This window comes from Rhineura floridana, chromosome 9 (genome assembly GCF_030035675.1).
Source record: "Rhineura floridana isolate rRhiFlo1 chromosome 9, rRhiFlo1.hap2, whole genome shotgun sequence".
In the NCBI taxonomy this organism is placed as follows: domain Eukaryota; kingdom Metazoa; phylum Chordata; class Lepidosauria; order Squamata; family Rhineuridae; genus Rhineura; species Rhineura floridana.
Window position 1 is genome coordinate 11,646,240 of NC_084488.1, and position 22,094 is coordinate 11,668,333.

The window sequence follows — 22,094 nt, forward strand, 5'->3', positions numbered from 1 at the left end:
CAGGAGGTTTGATTTAGGCCAGTTCCTTTAAAATGCATATAGAAATTTCCTTACATTCTTAGTCCCGAGCCATTTAGGGATTTAAAAGTGAAAACATGCCCCTTGAATTGTGGCCAGAAATCGATTAGGAGCTAGTGCAGCAACTTTAAAACTGGTGAGATACGTTCCAACCACCTGGTCACAGTCAGTTTTCTAACTGCAGTGGTTTGCACCAACTGAACTTTCCAAACAGTTTTCAAAGGCAGCCCTACCTAAGTGCTACACAGTTGTTCTAGAGACCACACGACCTCTGTTGAAGAAGGGCTGTGATAAGCAGAGCATTGTGCCACAGAAGCCCTTTGTATATTCTAAGACTTTCTATTGTAACATCATCCCCAGACATAGAACCTTGATCCTTAAGGGGGAACGCAACCCCATCCAGAACCAGCTGAACACCATCTTCCACCAGCAGTACCTCTGTCTTGTCTGGATTGTACTCTCCATTTCCACGTATCTCTAAAGACAAATGAATCACTGCCAATATATACAATAAACTTACCCACCTAAATATCCAAGAGCAGTTTTGAGTGGGAGGTCTCACAAACTACTAGCTGAGAAAAAGCTGTTACTCACTCTAAAGCAGAGTTTCCTCCACAACCAGGGCTGCCAATAAGGTTTTCCAGGCCCAATATAAAATACTATGAACTCAAGACCCTCCGATTCCCCAACACACATACCATGGGCCACAAATCCCATCAATTATTGGAGCAATAATGGACTAAAATGACTAAATATTGGACTAAAAGGAACTAGCCTGTACTGGTGCACACAGGTTAGAGCCTGAGCAATCTGAATTAGGGATGGAAAGTTCTGTCAGTCTCGGTTCTCTGGTTTCTCATTTTTAATCTTCACTTCTCCACTTTTCTGCAGCAATTTCTGGTATTTTTTTTTAAATCCTCATGAAAATTCTCCAGCATTTCAGTGTAAATTTCTTCTAATAAACACATTTTTATGATGGTTTTGACTCATGTACACATTTCTGCAAGCAATTTCTCATCGCATAATGCATTTGAATGTTATTTTCACTCATGTATTCATCTTTATGCACACTTTCCTCCAATATATGAATTTTTGTAAACATTGGTTCGTGAACAGCATTGCAAAATTCCAATCAGTGCAAATTTTGAACAATGGCTGTTTTTCAGCTCTCATGTTGTTTCAGAACCCTTGTTCTGAATAGAAAGTGCAAATCTGATAGATTCTTCTTTAGATGCAAATTTAATCAAATTTCTCACCCATCCCTATTCCAGATCCCCTTGAGTGAGAGGGCTGGGAATGCTGAGGGAGGGTTGGAAAGACAACTATCAGAACAGCTGGATACTATCACCACCTGAGGCATCTCATCCCCTCATGGAGTCTCACTCATAGAAGGAGAGTTCACACAGCCCCACTCACATGTTCATGAATGAAAAGGGAAAGTGCAGTATCATGCCCACCTGCATGCTAATATATGTGCTGGCCATATCACTTAACAGGCCACACATTCTGCATCGGTGTGAATGGGCTGGCCACACATGGGCCTCCTCTATGGAAGGGGGAATCATGATATCCTCTTATGTTGAAGATACCTTTGTGTATACATCTGAATGCATGTACAACCACATCACAATGATGCCGCATGAACATGAGGGTGCAAGCCAGAAGTCAGCCGTCAATGACACCCCTGACATCCGTATTTGTGAATGCATGAGGAGGCTAATGTCATACACACATACACCCTCAGCCTCTTGAATTAACTGTGGCTAGAACTCAGTTTGTGGTTTTTGTGACTTCTTTTTTTGAATGAGCAATCACACTAATTCCTGTCCTAGTAAAGTGCATCTGAGAAAGGAGCAAGTCAAGAATGAGAGGATGAGCTCAAACTTTCATTTCATCATTATGAATTCCAAAATAAATACTCTGCATGAACCTTCTTATGAGAGGCAGGGGACATACACACACACACACACACACCCCTAACTCCTACTGAAGTTTAATGTACTTAGCTATTAGCCAAGAAGCACTTACATTTTAAAGGGGGTAGCTCAGCATTACTCAAAAATAAAATCAATCACTTATAGGATTAAAATATAAGTTTGTGGCATTGCTGTCTTCCTAGTGTAAAGGGAAGATGTAGTAACCTCCTTACTCATGGAATTTGCTCATGACCTTAACCCAGACCTAGTTGAGATACATTTAGGGTAGGACTAGGGAAGCAAACACAATTCTGTTTTCATGCTAGCTCAGTTCTGGCCTCTCCTGTGCGCAGCCTGAAATAATCCAAGCCATGGTGAATCACTGACAAACTATCTCATGTTAATTATAATTCACAAGAGATTGACCTGACATCATCAAGCTCATTTCATGCAGCAACCCAGGCTGGACTCCAACCAGATTTGAGGAGAATGTCACCCACACTGGCAATAGCATAAGGATTTACTTGTGAAACAAGTTTGCATTAAACCTATCCTCAGCTATTACTGTCATTAATCAACATGTTTTACCTTTATAGGGTTAAAGTTGAAGGTCCAACACAACTTTTTCTGATGATCATGACGATGATTATTTAAAACAGCAGATTTTCTATTATGTTCTCTGAGTTTTTATTTATCTCAGTTCTCAGCATTTTATTACGTTCTAGTTTAACTAAATCCAGGATGGAGCTCTGCAGATAGGAGCAACAACACCCCTTTTATTTTCTCCTATATATAATGGCTTCCTTTTATTCTTCTGAGGGGAAAGTAAAATTTTCCACTTGGGGACAATGTTGTGGTGAGGGCAAAATCTGCCTTCTAGATGACTGGGCTTTTGCTGGCAGAGATTTCACAGTGTATGTGTGCAGTGTGTCACTATATACAGAGTACAAAGAGATGCACTGTACCCCACCTCCAGCTCAAGCCCAATAACCCCCCCCAACACACACACACACACCCTCCCATCATAGGGCCAGGCAGTTTGCCAGTGAGAAAATACTCATTCTGATATTCACACAGTTTGCTAATTTCAAAATAGTACTTAGATAATGGTTCTTTATGCTGTTTCTTTTCCCAGAAGGGACTTAAGTCACAAGGCACTGGAAGAATTTACCTTCTCTTGGATACCCGAGTTCCTGTGCTGCAGCACGACGCGGGGGGGGGGAGAATGTTGGCTTCTCATTCATGCAGGACTCGGTCACACGGCTGCCCACAGAAATTCTTTGCCCTTCCACTATCATAAAAGGGAGTTCACAAAGCTGTTGCCATTTATATTCAAGCAATTACACAATCTACATACCAGCCTCCAAGCATTGTCATATTGGCTGAGCTTTTGCTGGCTCTGTTAAAGTGGAAGCTGGCTCACCGAACGGTAAAGAGTTTGTGAGTGAAAGGAACATCAGATGTGAAGTTTTTGCAAGGAATCTGAAACCATTTAAAAACACATTTTTAAGATGACTTGCCAAAGTGAGGTGGGGGAGAGATATGCATAGGAGATTTTAGAACCAGAGAAAAGAACAGAAAAGGCAAGGTGTTAGCATTATTTGTGGAGGACTAGTTGTCACCAAAGTTGTAAACCTATGTACTCTATCACTTCAGGCTGCTGGTTGGGACTGAATGCACCTTTGTACAAAAGCAAAACAAACAAGCATTTTTCCCTGATCTTTCATAGAGTTCTGTTTCACCTTTCCTTCAGTCCACCAGTCTTCAAGGCCTAGCCTGTCAGAAAGAAGCCTTCTCACACTGACATGCTATATTTCTTTGTGGAGGAGTGTGTTATTTTTGAATGGAGGAATATCTGATATTGTGAATCTCCACTTGAAGTCTGAAGTGGTCCAGGCCAAACATGGGTTTACAGCTTCAGTGAAAACTAAGCCTGTGACCTTAGGAGCATGGGGAGATGACCCTGGATACAGTTTACTAGGAGCCCCTCCCACAATATCTTCTGTGCAATTCCCTGGGCTCTCTGTGTATGATAGGGTTCTGTGCAAGCACAGCAATGTTTAGGGCTTTTGGGGGTCCTCTCCGGGTGAGTCATCTTAATCTCTGGACTCTCAGCTTTAATTTTTTTTTTTTAAAAGTAAGTTTCTAGGTGGTCTGGTTTATGAGATATGCAAGAAAATGTCAGCTGCCGCCCCTCGCAACTTCCATGAAATGATCTCTTAGCTGGCTGCTCTAACCCCACCCTTTCAGGTTTGTAGCCAATAAGTGAAGTCGGGGTTGTGATTTGTTGATCTCCAGGCAGTTCCTAGACCTCATTGCAACCCAGAAAATTGTTGTTTTTTTCCTGTTTATCTGAAAATCTAATAAATTGAATAAGTATATGTCTCTCAGGTTTTTTTCTCTTGTATGCAAACCCTGGGCTGTTGACTTCCCCTAAAGAATCCCGGGAAATGTAGTTTCCCCTCACAGTTATAGTTTTCACCACACTTAACAAACTACAGTTCCCATGATTCTGTGGTGGGATTCATTTGCTTCAAATTGGTGTTGAATGTGCTTTAAATGAATGGTGTGGATCTGCCCTAGGTACGATGTACATTCAAGAGTGAATTGAAAAGAACAATTTTAAAAGATACTTTTTTAAACAGGGGAACGGTTATATCTCAATGGGGGGGGGGCATATGCTTTGCATGCAAAGGTCCAAAGTTCAATTTCTGGAAAAGGCTATTGCCTGGAATCCCAGAGAGCCAACACTAGTACGTCATCAGTACTGAACTAGATGGTACCAAATACAACACTGTAATGGGAAAAACCACAAGGTGGAATTCTCTCTTCCCCCTACACAACTAAAGATAGAGAAGACCTCTTGGTTGCCAGGCCCAGAGATCTTCTGTATCTTTAAAAGTTGTGCAGGGGGAAGGGAGAATTCCACCTTGTTTTTCCCATTTCAGTGTTGCAAGAACACCTGCACTTGGCTGACTTTCTCTTCTCATACAGGATCAGTCTCAGGCCATGAACCTGGCAACCCTAGTACCAAATGGCCTGAATCTCTGTAAGGCAGATTCCTTGGTTCCTAAAAGTAGAAAGAGTCCCAAGGGCCACAGTGACTCCAAATTTATTTATGTATTTTATTTACTACATTTATATACTGTTTTATTGTGAAAAACCACAAAGCAGTTTACAAAAGGAATTAATGGAATTATTAGCAAAAACCAACAATGAGTTAAAAACAGATTTAAAAACACAATAGTTTCTACATGCCTGGATAAGCTTGTCTAAACAAAAATGATCTTAGCTGAAAAGAGGTGTCTGCCTAATGTCAATAGGCAAGGAGTTCCAAAGCAGAGGGGCTGCCACATTAAAGGACTGATTTCTCACAACAAGTACTATGCGGCACCCATAACATGGAAAGCACACCTTGAACTTGGCCTGGTAGCAAATCAGCAACCAGTGCAGATTTCAGAGCAGAGGTATTATGTGCTGATAGGATCTCACTCATGTCAGTAATCATGCTGCAGCATTCTGCATTAACTGCAGAACCCAGGTTAGGTTGTGCTGCATGGGGATTTCTGTGACCTTGGCTGACTGGCTGCCAGGATTTTTTTAGTTTTGGTTTTCGGTTATGAATCCTGACTGGTTGTGGGATGCTAATTTGTCTGCCTTACTCACAGGAATCTTGTCGTGGTTGGTATGGTATTGCATTTAGGAAACATCACTGTCTTTTCTTTTTCTTTTTGCATTTTATTTACCTTTAACCTCACTCCCTTGCATCTATAGAAGCCATAGCAGTGGTTCCATATGCTCAGCTCAACCCCTTTAAACCCACCAATGATGCACCTTGTTGGTTGCATGATGGTTTGTTTCTTGCCCAATAGTGGTAAAAGAGAATTCACATATTTGGAAGTGTGGCTACAATTGTTCCCAAGCTACCTCCTGTGAAGGTAGACCAAACCATGTGTGTTTTCTCTCTGTCAATTATTATTCACTGGAATTGGGTCGGCTGTCAAAGTGAGTTTATAGCAGCCCACAGGGTAGACAGAAAGGGTAGAAAATCTTCTTACTCATTTCTCAGACCTCTTTCTGAAGTGAAGGGTCAAATCTGTAAAGAAATTTGGAGCAGCCACATTAAAAGATAGTGGTAGGGCATTCCAGGCAGGGGGTTGCCAACCCTGCTTGGAGATGGATGTCTTTGCAGAGGATCCCTAGTCAAGCTTTACCATCAGCACAATCCAAACTATATCTACTCAGAAGTAAGTCCTGTTGAGTTCTATGGGGCTTAGTCCCTTAGTAAGTGTGTTTAGAATTCCAGCCTTCAGGGGCTCCCAAATGCTCCCATCTAACATCTCCACAACACTAGGCTTCTTTCTTCCTACAATGGCGTTCTGGTGACTGGCCTGGCCTGAGGGCACTTAAACCCTTCTTGCCAATCAGAGATTTTTTTTTTGTTTTAATCCTGTGCTCCAAACAACTGTGATTGATGCTTAATGAATCATGCTTAATGACATCACTCAGGCCCACCCCCATGACATCACTAGGGCCCGCCCCTGAAATCTCAGGGTTTGGGATGCTTCTGACCTGGCAACTCTAGCAATGGTGCAGAATGTAGCACCAAACACAGAATGAGGCTTCCTGAGAATCTCAGCTTTCCTGTTATTTTTAAAAACCCACTGTCTACCCACATATAATTGAAAATATGTGAGGAATGCTTGTTGAAATCTGAGAAGGTAGAAGGGTTATACTAGAAAAGATTGTGGTGGTTCTGGGTGGAGCTTCAATGATCTGCATAATTTCTTGCCCTTTCCCATCATTTGCAGAAGCAGGATACATTATGCAATATAGTTTTTTAAAAAAAGGAGTATGGGTGTTCCTACCTAAAAGAAATCACCTAAATGTACATTATTACTATGCTTATTATTTGTATTTATCAATCAGCTTTCCCCCAACATAGCCTAGGACGTTATACAACAAAGGGTAAACAACATAATTACATCAATGATCGAAACAAATACAGAACTAAAATATTCATAAAGTGGCATTCATTCAAAACTCAAATCCACATATTGTTATTCAGGGCAAATACTAACCTCTCATACTGAAAAGGCCTGTTTAAATGTCTTTAGTTGACATTTAAATCTTAAACAGACAGATCTGAAACAGACAGATGCAACTTCAGGAGGATATAATTCCAGAGTAATGTCCCCACTGTGGAAAGGGCCCTTCTGAAAGTACCCTCACCATGAATCCTCATGGGGACTTCAAGCAGAGCTCCCTCCTCCCATGTTAAGGATCTGCTGGTATTGGAAGAGGCATTCCTGCAGATACTTGGGCCCTGAGCCATTTAGGGTTTATAGACCATTACCAAAACTTTGAATTGGGTCCAGTAGCTTACCGGCAGCCAGTGATATGCTTTAAGGAGCATGTTACCATCTTGCTGCCTGGTTAGCAACCTGGCAACTACATTTTGCACCAGCTGTAGTTTCTGGACTGTTTTCAAAGGTAGCCCCAGATAGAACACATTGCCAAAATCCAAACACAAAGTCATCAAGCATGAGCCATTCATATCAGGCTATCCTTGTCCAGGAATGCCCATAGCTCGCAAATCAGCCATAGTTGGAAATAGGCAATCCATAGCACTGAGACCATCAGGGCTTCCAATGACAGCAGTGGGTTAAGGAGTACCCCCAAGCTACTTACCTACTTCTTAGAGAGTGTTACCCCATCCAAAATATTCTTGTCTTCCCAACTCTCACATACAAGAACTGCCTACCCACAGTAACTCTGTCTTATTGGGATTCAGTTGAAATTTATTGGCCGTCATCCAGCCCATCACTGCCTCTAGACATGAATCCAGCACATCTACAACCTCTCCTGATTCAGATGAAGCAGAGAAGTAGAACTGAATGTCATCTGTATATTGGTGAACCACATGCCAAATCCCCAGATAACTCCTCCCAGAGGTTTCACAGAGATATTAAACAACATAGGAGGCAAGATGGAACCCTGTGGAACCCCACAGCACAATTGCTATTAAGTCTAAACAGAAAGACTGTAGGCAGAAGCCGCTGTAACACAGCGCTGTCCACCCCCATTCGACTCAATTCAGTTTGCATTTCAAGCCGAATCCATCAAATCCTCATGTTCTGAAACAATATGAGAAGTGAAATACTCTCATCCTTCAAAATTCACACTTATATGAATTTTGCAGTGCAGTTCATCAACTAAACGTTTACAAAAATGTATATGAAGAGAAAGTGTGCAGAAAAATGAATATGAGTAAAAATATCATATGCTTTATATGACAAGAAATTGCTTGCAAAAATGTGTACATTAGTTAAAACTGCCCACAAAAACATATTTATTAGGAGAAATTTGTACTAAAATGCTGGAGAATTTTCATGAGAATTTTTCTTGTTAAAAAATTGCAGATTGCTGCAGAAATGTGGAGTACTTAATTGAAGACTAGAAAAAAGAGAAAGTGAGAGAACCAAAATTGAAAGTTCTTTCCATCCCTACCCCCAACACACAAAGTCACTCCAGGAGGATGCCATGGTCAGTGTTATTGAAAACTACTCAGGAGAATCCCAATAAAGGTCATCAGTCAGGGTGACCATAGCATACCTGAAGTAACAGGCCTGGTGCTAGTGGGTGGCCAGCTCAGGCACTGGCCAAGGGCCCAGGCCTTCACAGGGGCCCTTCATTGGCCTCTGCCCAACCCCAGCTAGAGTTACCAGCACTCTGGGCTAATTAAGTCTCCAGCCTTGGCCTTTCCCCTCCAGGCTGCTGGGCGAGAGGGTGCATCAGGGTCTGATTTGCAGCTTGGCGGGAAGGAGAGTGGCAAAACGCCATCATACATTTTGCGCAGCTGTGCAGGTGCTGAGGGGAGAGCAGGGTGGGGCGTTACCACTGGGGCCAATGAGGAGGCTGCTGAGGTGAGGAGGAGGACAAAAGAGACATGGGGAGAAAAAAACCACCCCAACTGAATTGTAGCAACAGGAGGGGAGAAGAAAGCTCGTAAGTTTGCAGCCAGATGCCAAACCAAGGCAGCATCACCCTGAACAGTTTCCCAGGGAGTTGGGCTCAGGGTCTCCAAATCCAGGCATGAGTCATTGTCTTCCCTCCACTGGGTGAGCCAGCTCTGTGAGGCTGCCAAGTCTGAGCCTCCACTGGGAAGAGTTCTTTTTCTTTCGCTGTCTCTTTGTGCAGAGGAAGAGAGGGAATGAATCCTCCTGTCCTGGTGATGTTTCTCTGAGGCTAGCTGGCTGCCTTTGGGGGCTTAACAGTGCAATTCTCCGAGGCCTCTCCCACTGGGTTGAGTGGTGCTTATTCCCTCGTAAGTGTGCTTAGGACTGCACACTATAAAGATGCATGCATTATGGAAATTTAATTTTTGGAAAGTTGCCACTGACATTTTAAATTCTCATTACCCTCCCCCCAAATCTGTTTTGTTTTGCAGTGTAACTGCAATATACTTAGTGATTTGGACATTAGAAGGGGGAGTCAGAATTAAATTTCCCTACTGCATTATGGAGCAGAATGAAACAAAATTCTTTGTATGTTGTGTCCAAAAAGCTAAAGTATTAGGCGAGTGGCTCTGTGTGTGATATTTCCCAGGCTAGCCCCATTTTTTGAAAACCTTGTCCAAACAACATACAAGGACTCTTAGTCCCTGTGTACACTGGGGTATTTCTGGTGGTGGGGTTGCATATTCAAGATCACTTAATGATGTGGATCGATTATAGCTTAATATGCCATAACCTCTCTGTTGCACACAAAACCATTGGCATATGTATTTTTAAAATGCATTACTTTGACCTTTAGAGGTATTCTTACTGCTGATTTAGGGATTCCGATTTGCATTAGGGCTAATTCAGATTTGCGTGCCTGTTGCTTGATGACTACAAGATCCAGTGAGGACTTGCATGGATGAATGAGGCATCACAGAGCAGACCCATATTTATATTTTATTTATAAATATGTTTGTATACCACTATGTCATTGAAAAACATCAAAGTGGTTTACAAGTTAAAAAACAACAACTATACAATAAAAACATTAAAAATACAACAACAACAAAAAGCTCAACTATTGACTAACTTATGTTGGCTAAATGCTGTGCTTTTCAGTGGAGGGAGCTCACACATTTGAGCTTCCTGTCCCCCAGTGATGAACATTTCACTTGTGGTCTAGAACTGATGCATGTGACATGGAGGAGCACAAGGGTATTGAGCAAGCACCTGTGGCATGTGTGAGTGGAGGCACAGATCTCTGACGGTTGTGAAACATGGAACATAGGAAGCTGCCTTATACTGCATCAGATCATTGGTCCTTCTAGCTCAAGTGTTGTCTACACTGACTGGCAGCAGCTCTCCAGAGTTTCAGATGGGGGTCTCTCCCAGTCCCACCTGGAGATGCTGGGGATTTAACCTAGGACCTGCTGCATGCAAGGCAGATATTTTGCCACTGAGTTATGATTCTGTGGAGTACTAAAGCAAAAACCGGGAGGGGATGTGTCAATACAATGCTGTGTAGGTTGATGCTTGGCACTTGGGGAGTGTCCCTAATTGATGGTAGAGTGCTTGCTCTGCAGGCAGAAGGTCCCTTGTTAAGTCCCTGGCATCTTCAGGTACAGGTAGGGCCAGGTAGGAGGCTGTGGGAAAGACCACTACCTGATACTTTGGACAGCTGCTGCCAGTCAGAGCAGACAGTACTGGGTTAGATGGATCAGTGCCCTGACCCAGTTTAAGGCAGCTTTATATGTTTACTTGGGCTCTTGTTGGGAATGCACGAAGCAAGCCTATATTGGTTGACTTTCCCCCCGGTGAACAGAATATGGAAAAGACAGAATATGGCTCATCTTTGTGCATTGCTACAATAACTATTTTTGTTTTAAAAAACCAGAGTTCATCTTTGTTTTTGTGCTTGAAAAAATGGAAATGTTCTGCCTTCAAGTCGATCCCGACTTATGGCGACCCTATGAATAGGGTTTTCATGGTAAGTGGTATTCAGAGGGGGTTTACCATTGCCTTCCTCTGAGGCTGAGAGACAGTGACTGCCCCAAGGTCACCCACTGAGCTTCACAGCTATCTGGGGATTCTCCCAGGTCGTAGTCTGACACTCTAACCACTATGCAATACTGGCTCTGTTAATGAAAATATTTTCAGAAGAAAAGCATCTACCAGGGTTGCTTAGAGCATGTATATCTAATGCAAACTACAAATTCTAAACAGTGCCTTTTTGTTCTTAATTTAAATCCAGTTACTGCATAGGACCTTGTTCACTACTACTAACCAGGGCTGTGGAGTCGGTACGCCAAACCTTCAACTCCGACTCCTCTGTTTTTCTACTGTCCGACTCTGACTCCTTCATAAATGTATATTAACTAGTAATGACATATTTACTGCAGTAAAATGGTAGCACAAGGCATTTCATCACCACTGTGTGAATCATCAGGCTACATTGATAGAACATAAAATATATTTATTTGATTAAAATTTCTGAACAAGAAAACTTTCCTAATTTCCTATGAAAGTTTTTATTTTGAAGCCGGAGTCGGACTCAGTACATTTCTACCAACTCCAACTCCGACTCCACCCAAAATTGCTTCCGACTCCACAGCCCTCCTACTACCTGTAATGTATGTAATCTGTTTCTCTTTTCTAAGGGAGAAAATGGCTTAAATCCAATTGCAACTATCTGTTAGAATAGACCCATTGAATCAATGGGAACTTGGTAAGTCAACACTTATGGAAGTTCCCATTGCTTTAGTGGGTCTAGTCTAGCTGGGGCAAGTGATTGGATTGGCAAAGTAACCTGCTTCTGTTCTCTAACAAAGTGTTTGTTAAATAAATACAAAAGGTTGTTTCTAACCTGATGCTGTTGGTTCTTCCTTTTTCTCCTTGTTTTTCTATCTTTACCTTAATGCTAAAAGTAATTTTTAAATTGTGAATGATCCCCTCACTTCAGCTGGACATGGGACCTCCCCTTTTTAGCTAAGATTTCTGTCTTAATTTCAAACTAGATAAATATTTTCTCATTTGTTATACACTGTGTTTTTTTTATTTCAACGACATACTCCAAGTAACTGTGCTTGATGCTTAATGTATAATGCTTAATGTATAATGCCTCTGAAAGGGCCTGGGATGCTCCAGATCTGGCAACCCTATCACCTGCAAATCCAGTTTATAGATGTTGCTATAATATCAAATATTTATTTACATACTTTGGCTGTACAAAAATGTTATATTTTATCTCCAAAAAAGGAAGTGTGAAATGAAATTCTAGTAGAGACACCCAAGGATTAATTGTAGACATGTGGGAGTGGTGCATTAATTCACTGATGTAACTCATCATTTCAAAAGTTCAAAATGTTGTATCATTTTTCTTTGACAATAAGGGATTGATTGGTCAAGATTTGTTTCACTTTAAAAGGGTGAGGCCAAGGAGTGTGGTTGAGGAGAAAAGCAAGAGGACAAGGGGCCCACTGACAGCCTGTACCCAAGGGCCTGCAGAAGGCTGGAGCTGGGCCTGTGAAGTAAGATTGAAATGAGTCTAAATAATCCATTTCATCCAGGTGCAGCTGCAACTGCCTAGCTACCAACTGCCCCAAAAAAGGGATATTCACAACGACCTAGGAGTAATGCACAGTATCTTCGGGTCCAGGAAGGGCTTCTTTATGAGGATATGTTACTGCCTCCTTCATGGCAAAAAGGGCCACTTCCTCCTGCAAGAAGGCATGGACCACTCCCTGGACTCACCCAGTCAATCCCTCATGGTTAGATCACATAAATCCAGAATGGCAAGGGTCAAGAGGACATGGGGCCAGCCTAATCCCTGCAAGTGGCCTGTCCATATTCTCAGGCTGCAACAACTCAAATGGGTCCCACAAGATGAAACTAGATAGTGCTTCAGGGATCTCACCAGGATTTGGTTCAACTGTGGTGTCATGTTCAGAGCGATTTTGTCCTAAACTGGAATTAACCAACCAATTTACCACCCAAAACAGCTCTGCTGGACCATTTACCAAGGATGCAATGGTGGAGGAGAAGTTGCTAATTGTTTGGACCCAACACAGAAGCTACACGGTCTCGCTGGAAGGAGAAACTGTTCTCTGACACAAATTTAACACATGAACATTAAATGTTATAAAAATACTGGTGAATAGATGAAATTAGTTAGTTATTGCCTTTATATCCTGTCTTTCCTCCAAAGAGCTCCAGACAGTATGCACGATCCTCCTTTCCGTTTTATCCTCACATCAACCATATGAGCCTGTGCAGAAGAGGAGACTGTACCCTTGATTTTAAATTGACTGTTATCAGGCCAATTCTTGTCATCACTTCTGACATGGCATAGTGTCACAGTTTCACAAGGAAAATTTTACCCATCAGTTTTGAATTTCTCAAGATGTGGGATTATACAATTGTATCATTGGGATTAGTATCACAAGGACTCTTTGTTGTGCAAAAATGATAGGTAAAACTGTTAATAATAAATAATAAAATTTAATTTCTGTGTCGCCTATCTGGCCAATGGCCACTCTAGGTGACGTACAACAGTTAAAACACAGTAAGGTAAAATACAATGGTACAATATAAAAATAGTAGAAAAACAATACAGCAGCAGACAATGATATTAAAAGAGGGTATGTCAAAAGTGATTGTGAGAATTAATCTTATCTGCCCTTGTGTTTTATGAATGATCTCTTAGCAAACATATTTGTTATGCATTTTGGCTGTCTTGATACTGTGAATGGTTTTACCTGAAGTGCCACCTAACAAGAGCCTGGGATTTGAAAAAAGAATATTTATTTATTTACTTGATGGATTTGGTATGCCACCTAAATCAGATAATCTTTCAAGGCAACTAACCACAATAAATATTTAAAAATACATAAATAAGTGTAAACACAAAATAAAAAGAAAAGATTTCAAAAAATAGCAGCAGGCCATTAAAATAAATCTGCCTGCTGGGAGGAAGAGCGGGATATAAATTTTATTAAAATAATAAATAATAATAATACAGAGCATTCACAATAAAAACCCTAGAAGCAGTAGATATAACTCAGTATAAATCTCAATGTAGCAGCATATGAAAAAATATGATTTACAAGCTTGGGCAATAAAGCTATTTTTACTTATCACCTAAATCTTTGGGTAGACACTAGGTATAAGGTGACAGGGAGGGAGTTCTATTGCCAGGGTGCCACCACTGAGAAGGTCCAATCCCTGACCACTATACACCTGATCTCAGTTGATGAAGCACCTGCAGGAATACCTCACCTGCTGACCTCATAGCACAGTCAATTTTGTGTAGGAGGAGGAAGTTCTAGAGACCCCCAGTCTCAAGCTGTTTGGAGATTTATAGATTAAAACCAGCACTCTGAATTGTGCCCGGAAACACACAGGAAACAAGTGTAACTGTTTCAAAACTGGTGAGATATGCTCTGCCTACTTGAGCAGGCTTTCAAAGAGGTTTTAAAATGAACCCCCCAACATACAACGTATTATTTGGCATGGATAACTTGGGCATGGATAACTGCTTTCAGGCTCTCTCTCCAAGAGGAATCACAGTTGGTGCACTAACCGAAGCCCTGCATGCTACTGATACTTCTCGGATGTCCAGAATAAAAGCCAAACTGTGAGTCTGATCCTCAAAGGGGAACACAACCTTGTTCAGAACAGGTTGATTCCCACCTCCTTGGTCATATGGATCATCAACTAAGAGCATTTACATCTTGTCTGGATTGAGCTTTAATTTATTGGCCCTCATCCTGTCTATTACCACCCACAGACACTGGTTCAGGATTTGGAATCACAGAGTTGGAAGGATCCCCAATGACATCTAATCCAATATTGATGCAGGAAATCCATGCTACAGCATCTCTGATAGGTTGCTTTCCAGCCTCTGCTTAAAACCTCTAATGGAAAGTCCACCACCTTCTGAGTCAGATTGTCAAACAGCTCATACCATCAGAAAGTTCTTAAGATGTTTCATATAAATCCTTTGTCTTGCAATTTGAACCTGTTGGTTTAAGTTTTTCCCTAGAAAAAGAAAACAAATGTGCTCCATCATTTATGTGACAGCCCTTCACATTTTTTGAAGAAGGCTGCCATATTGTCTCTTAATTGTCTCTTCTCACAGGTAGGCAATCAAGGGTAGACATAGCCAACTCTTTCACCCTTTTCTTATAGGAATCAGACTCTTGATTCATCACCGTCTTTGTTGTTCCAACCCTTATCCTTCTCCAGGAAGAGATCATCCATTAGGGTGACGAAAGCAGTTTCTGGCCAAATTCAGGACTCAATCCAAATTGAAATGGATCCACAAAAATCAATGCCATCAAAAAATGACTGGAGTTGCCCAGCCACCACCTGCTTAACCACGTTGCTCAGGAAGGAAGTATTTGCAACCAACTGATAACTGAAAGAGTCCTCTGGGTCAAGGGAAGAGTTGCTGTTTTAAGCGGCTGCATGACCACCTGTCAGGGCAAAGAGGCCCTCTCCCTGTCTTAATTTACCTCTTCAGAATCCTATCCAGTCAGCCCCCTTGCCAGATGTTTAGCTAAGATAAGCAAGTGATATTAGACCAAACTCCTTCAATCCCCCCAGCCTCAACAACTGAAATTCATCCATGTGAAAAGGGCAAGATGCTTCCCTCTCTAGATATTCTGTGACTGAACTGCTGAAACTGTACAGTCCAAATTGCTATGGATGTGACTGATTTTGTCAAAGTGCTTTGCAAACATAGAGTGAGCCTATGAATTCTCTGAGATCACCCTGGTGACCTAACTAAAAGAGTTCCCTAACTATTAAAGCAGCACTCCGTTGAATAGCACTAAGTGGGCACAGTGGTGGCAGAAAAGCATTCCTCCTTTGCAGCCATTACTGCCACAGAGTAGGCTTGAACAAGAACTGTAACTTGTGTTTTGTCATATTCAGATTGAGTCTTCCTCCACTGATGTTCTAGCCATCATCCCTGCTACTTCATTGTCTCCATCGCCTGGATATACCAGGGGAAAAAATGTTTTTATTCAGTGAGAAGGGTGCTTAGGTGTCCTGCCCGTCGTCGAAGGGCTCAGTCACACACGTGTCTGTGTTTTTTTCTCTTTTTATTAAAGTTATAGATACATCAAAAGCTTTGTGGCTCATTAACCGCTCTATGCTTTCAAGGGACTTTTGCCCTGAACTAACACTGACTAAGCATAACTTCGCAGCTCTCAGGCATTGACTCAGCATCTAGCCCCTCCCCTGAGTCAACTTAAGTAGGCTTGGCTTTCACATGTGAATGAAGGCTCCTCCTCAACCCCGTCCATTGAGCTTCGTGTCTCTGAAGCCTCTGAACATGGGGCGATGGGGGATGGATCTCAGATTCCCCCTCTGACTGGTGGGGGATATCTGTCTACTCAAGGGTGGGAAGTTGTGGGGCGCTCAGCTGGGGAATGTCAGGTTGACAAGACAGCGCTTCCGGTGCGGATGAGAGGGGCTTGTCTAATGCGGCCATCTCTGACAGTTCACGTTGCACTCCAGCAGGGGGGCCAAGATTGGGGGGAGTTGAACTGACAGTGTCAGGGGTCTGGGTACACTGTGAGCAATCCTTGCTGCTAGTCACTTCCCCCAGCTCTTCGACCCAGTCCTCAGAGTCGATGTCATCCTTGTTGATGCCTCCCCTCCCAACCTAGATCACAACATTAGGAGAATTCTGGTTAACCATTCAGTGTTCCATTACATGACCAGAGCTTTGACAGAAGCACCAGCAACAACAATAGAAAACTTCGCAAAGACTCTCTGGAACCAAGAAAACCTTACAGCGTCTTTGGGGGGGGCAATGCAGTGCAATGCCCATCACAGTTTGGGAAGGGGGCACAGAAACGGTTTGTAACAGGTTTGCAGGATGAGCTGAGAAAGAGAACTAGGTAGAGAGCTGTGACTAGGCTAAGTGTGAAGCACCTTGAGGCCGGGGAAAGCAGAGGTACTCCCTAGGAATCAGATTCAGTGTTGGCAGATGTATGCCTGTTGCAGGAGTCTGTACCTTCCACTATGCGCTCCTTGCGCATGTTCAAATACAACAAATACTACAAAGAAATGCTGTAGTGTTGCCCCTGGTGCTTCTCATTGAAAAGTGAAGTGCCCAGCAATATTTTAATCGGGACAAAATAAAAATAAATAAAACATAACATCAGGCTGGTTTCTTTTTACTAATCCAGTACGGTCTTCCTTCATACTCTTTTGTACTCTGTGAATTCCTATACCAAAGGCAGAAAATAGCAATATAAGCATAAATCTTTAAAACAGTAAATTGGCTGCTCAAGAGTCGCCGCAGGCCGTGCACTCATAAGTCAACAGTTTAAAAAAGGAAACTTGGGGTCACTGCAACACCCCTGTTAATATATGAAGATTATAACTTCTCTTAAAGGAGCCCTGAAAAGAAAGCTATTAAATGGATACATCTGCTTCAGGCACATAATGTATATTTAGCAGTGGCACTCCCAATAACAGTGGGGGGATAATAATCATAATAAACAGCCCATGTCACAACTTTACTTCCACCAGAACACTACTCATCACTACCTGATAAGCAGAAACAATTCAGTTTGTCAGAGAAAGAGCAGCAAAATGGGGCAGCAAAACAAAAATACAGCAACTCTAAATACAAGTACAGAACAAAAGAGATCCAGGGGACAGGATAAAATCTTCAGCAAGCCTAGTACTTCTAGGCGAATGGCTCAGCGCAAGCACCACAGCCCTAGGGGAACTACACAAATGCTCTAAGTTGGCAGGGCATCCTGATGGAAGCAAGAGGAAAATCCAACTGTCACCTTGCCACAGGGCAAGCACTGTTGTACCAGCCAGGAAGGCAAGAGGAAGCACACTAACCAAGAGAAAAAGAGGACCAGAATACCAGAGGTCGGGACAGAAAACAGGAAGAAGGAGTACTTATACACAAGGCACAAAATGGAAATGTGCCCTGGCTGCTCTCTTTTCCAACAGAGGAGGTGAAAAGAAGGAATAAGCAATGATACAAAATTGTGGATACTGATAGGTACATGATGCACAACCCTGTTTCTGTTTTTGCAAAAACATGTCCTCACCACCCAATGCCAGTGCAAGAGAAAGTGGAAATATTCACAAAAAGAAAGGGGCAGGTTTTGCACATCCTGACTCTTCACACTAATTGTTCTGGAAAGTGGTTTATATGCTGTTATGGTTAGAAACCTGTACACTATTTGTACCAAAATGAGTCTGCTTACCGACCCTCTGAAAAAAGCACAAAACTATACCGTTGCTTTTAAAGTTAATTAATCCAGAATAATTAACATACATAGCTGGTTACGTGCTGACAATCACCGACCCAGCACATATCAGAACAGAATCTCCACTTCACCCAAAAGCATGCATTGAAAGGGTGAGAAGAAAAGGAATGCAGCAGAGAAGGGTGTTTTTCTTTTCTTTTTGAAGTTGAAAGTAACTGAACTACATTCATATTCAAGAGGGAGTCATCTTAATCTGTTGCAGCAAAACAGCCAGAGAGAGTCTTGTGGAACCTTAAAGATGAACACATTTATTACTGTATAAACTTTAGAAACAGAGTCTACTTCAGAGGTTAGGAATCTGTGGCCCACCAGATATTTTTTATAACAACTCCCACCATCCCTCATGATTGGCTATGCTGACTGGGGCTGGTAGGAGTTGGAACCCCAACAACATTTGGAAGGCTACAGGTTCCCTACTCCTGGTCTACAGTATCAAATGCATGGAGTGCTATACTGAGTTTGTGTAGCAACTCTCTCTCTCTCTCTCTCTCTCTCTCTCATTCTCACTCTCTAGTTTAGCATTCAGTTATCTTGATTATGTACCCAAAGAATGACATGGCACCCTAAGACAATCCTGTTTATTACAGTAAACAACTAAGATACCACATCACAGCCTTTTTCTCTACTACAAAGTGAGCATTCAGCCTTTTTAAAAAAAAAAATGAAAAAGTACTCAAGTATATACGGACTGTGAAGCTGTTAATTTTGTATGCCATATGCCCATTTAAAGGACTTTATCTCCCTTCTACAAAAATAGAAGTGGGGACTCTAATCTTGTAGAAGGGCTGTAGCTCATGGTAGAGCATCCACCTTGCATGCAGATGGTCCTAGGTTCAATCCCCAGCAACTCGAGGTAGGGCTGATGAGAACCCTGCCTGTAATCCTGGAGAGTTGCTGCCCGTCAGTGTAGACAATATTGAGCCAGATGGAGCAATGGTCTGACTCAGTAGAAGGCAGCTTCCTATGTTCCCATGTTTCCAGATCATTGCTTCCATATGCAATGCAGAGAAAGACAGTTATTTAAACATGTATGTACCATTGGCTGTTAATGATGCCATGCATGTCTTTGGAATATATATATCAAGTTTACAAAGTAAAGCACGAGTCAGGTCTGAAATGGCAACTCCTTTGTTATTTACATAGATGTGTGATATAAGGACATTTGGATAAGTAGTAATTTGGGTTTTATAGGAAAGAATTGTGAACTTCTCTTGCATGGTGCAATGAGAGTTCGAACTACAATGTCATAGCAGGAATAAAAATAATCTCAATACAAAAAGGCTTAAACTGCCTCATTCCTTTGAAGAGCTACTCCTCTCCATGCTAGTAGGAATCCAATTAATTTCCTCTGCTCTGGCCTGCAGGAGGTAGAAATGCTGTAAAAGCAGCATAGTCATCTCTTCACACTGAAATTCCTTCCCACATATGCAACCTCTGAAGTACGTACAGCAGTCACTGTGTGTTCTGGTAGGGGGCAGCACCATCCTTTCAGCGAAATACTAATGGCCCCTATCCTTCAGAATGCTTATGCAAGGCAGGCCAGCCTAGTTAGTATCTCTGAGGATACCTGCGCAAACATTAGTATATACCTTTTTATACTGTGCCATCAACGTATACAACAGTTTATTTTGTTTATTTATTTTGAAAACTTCTTAACAGCACCTTCATCCAAAACATGAATTCCAGGACAGTATACATAAAAATCAATTATCAAAACCAGATTAAAACAACACTAAAAAAAATCAAACCAGCATAATAAAATCTGAGAAATAATAAACCAAAAACAATTCAACCAGCTAAGACAATATAGTAAATTTTAAAAGCCTGGGCAAGTCTTAACCTGGCACCAAACAGAATACAGTGCCAGCATCAGTCCTATCACCTTCAGGAAGGTATTCCAGAGTTAGGGCACCACCTCTGAAAAGGTCATGAAATAATAATGTTCTGGGACCCATTTATGGGGTGCCTTTAGATCTGATTCAGCAGCTGTTCTAAAAAAAAAAACCCAACGCCTCTCAAGTGAGAATATGCTCAAGAGGTCTTTCACACCATGGGGAAGTGTCTCATGCAATATGCACAGCTTAGTGGTAGAATATTAAAAAGGATTGTTAAATAGGCCAGGCATTGCCTTGGGACATGGACTTGAGAGCAGTGTTGCCCTCCACCCCTCTGGCGAGTGAATGGCCAGGGTTAAAAAAGAGGGGAGGAGAGGGGCTGAAACCAGGAAAGGATCATCATACCCTCCCACCACTGCACTTTTAGCTTCATGGCCGGCTAAAAGTACCTGAGGCCCCAGGAGGAGCATGAGACATGCTGCACCCACAGAGCTATACACAGTCATCGGAGACTGAAGGTTCTTTCCTTATGCTCCTCAAAGCATTTTTCCATATGACAATGCCACACTTACTTGTGTTCTTATGCGCTTCCCCTCAACGCATAAATGGAGCCACTTCGGGCAGTTTGCTTTGCCCCTCTCCCCAACTTTCACTGAGGAGAATTGCCCCTTTTCCAGAAGAGTCTCTCTGCATCTTTCCATCAAATTCCAAAAAGGGGATGTAATAGCCTGGAGGCCATTGTCTTCTTTTGACCCCACTCTTTTCTGTTCTTTTATATAACATTACATTTGGTGACGCTTTGAAATGCCCCATGTAGCGATAAGAGTCTTTACTAAGGGTTCAATATGTGTGCTCACCTCATGACCCTACACTATGCACAAATCATTACCTCTGTTGTTTGTATCGCCTTCATGCTGTGACATTTCTGTACTGTGCTGAGAGATTGTTTCTCCAGCCTATGACTTAGTGCACTTTGCAATAAACTTTAAAGATCAGCCATCAAAAAAACCAAACCAAAGTCCACATTTTATTGGCATGCAGTGTTTGGAGAAAGCCCTGCATCTTCCAGAAGTTATATTTTGAGCATTGTGGTGTTGTTGTTGTTTTTTAAATTATTTTTAAACCATAGGCTCACAACTGCAATCTGCAAACTTTTATTCCCTGGTTTAAACTGTAATGCACAGGGCAGGCCAAAGGAGACAGGCTTTAAATATATTATTGCTGGCAATTAGTTTTCATGGAAATAAACCTTGGTGTAATTACTCAGTGTTCCTTTATTGCACTCTCTCTCCAAGGGTGTAATTTACACATAAAACTATTCTGGAAAGAATGGGTTAATATTAGTAACACGTTGTACCCAGTGAGGCCTTAAATAATCATCACATGGCTTCTGCAATCTGTTCCATGCTGTCAGCACCGGGTTACTCATAATAATATCAGATAAGGGCTGTTCAAAGTGACATACTAACCAACATGTGAGGTGCATGACCTTCTGGCTGCAATGCTGCCCTTCATCTGAACTTTGGCTTAGATACTCGTAGATGGTCTCTTAAACCAAATACGGTGACCAGAAGGCACCGCCTTTATTGGCATCTGCACCGGCAAGTCACACTTACTGATGATGAAACAGAACTGTGGGGAGAAGGAGGAGGAAATTCCAAGCAGGCAATGAAATGCTGCAGCCCCTTTCTTCTCTAGGAAAAGGGGCAGGAGGAGAGGCATCACAGAGAAATCCCTGTTTTATGAATACTAACTCTTGGCTCTTCTATGCTTCCTGAGAAGCAAGAATGTGCATCTTTATAATAAACAGACTAGTATGAGGCAGCAAAGGCAAAAGATGTTGTCACCCCTTCGCACAGTGTTTCAGAAGTGATTATTGCTGGCTTTGGTTTTAGCTGGCTTTGGTGCTAAGCTTTGGTTTTTCTTAATGAGATGAAAAAAAGATAACTACAACAAACGCCAGTAAAATATGCTGGATTTCTTGCTGTTTAATCTTGAACCTACCCAAGAGCAGGCCTT

At 42.0% G+C, this 22,094-nt stretch overlaps 1 protein-coding gene across 2 annotated transcripts in view; it reads right to left on the minus strand.

The window, feature by feature from the left end:
* Nucleotides 1–22,094, minus strand: part of PPARGC1A (PPARG coactivator 1 alpha) — a 931,093-nt gene that overhangs the window by 166,749 nt on the left and 742,250 nt on the right. Inside the window, exon 1 of one of the 2 annotated variants that reach the window (XM_061583992.1) lies at nt 3,106–3,169. The exons of the other annotated variant lie outside the window; for it this stretch is intronic. The gene's annotated coding sequence lies outside the window, so the exon portion shown is untranslated. Of the gene's footprint in view, nt 1–3,105; nt 3,170–22,094 lie in introns of those variants that run through there. 2 annotated transcript variants of the gene reach the window in all.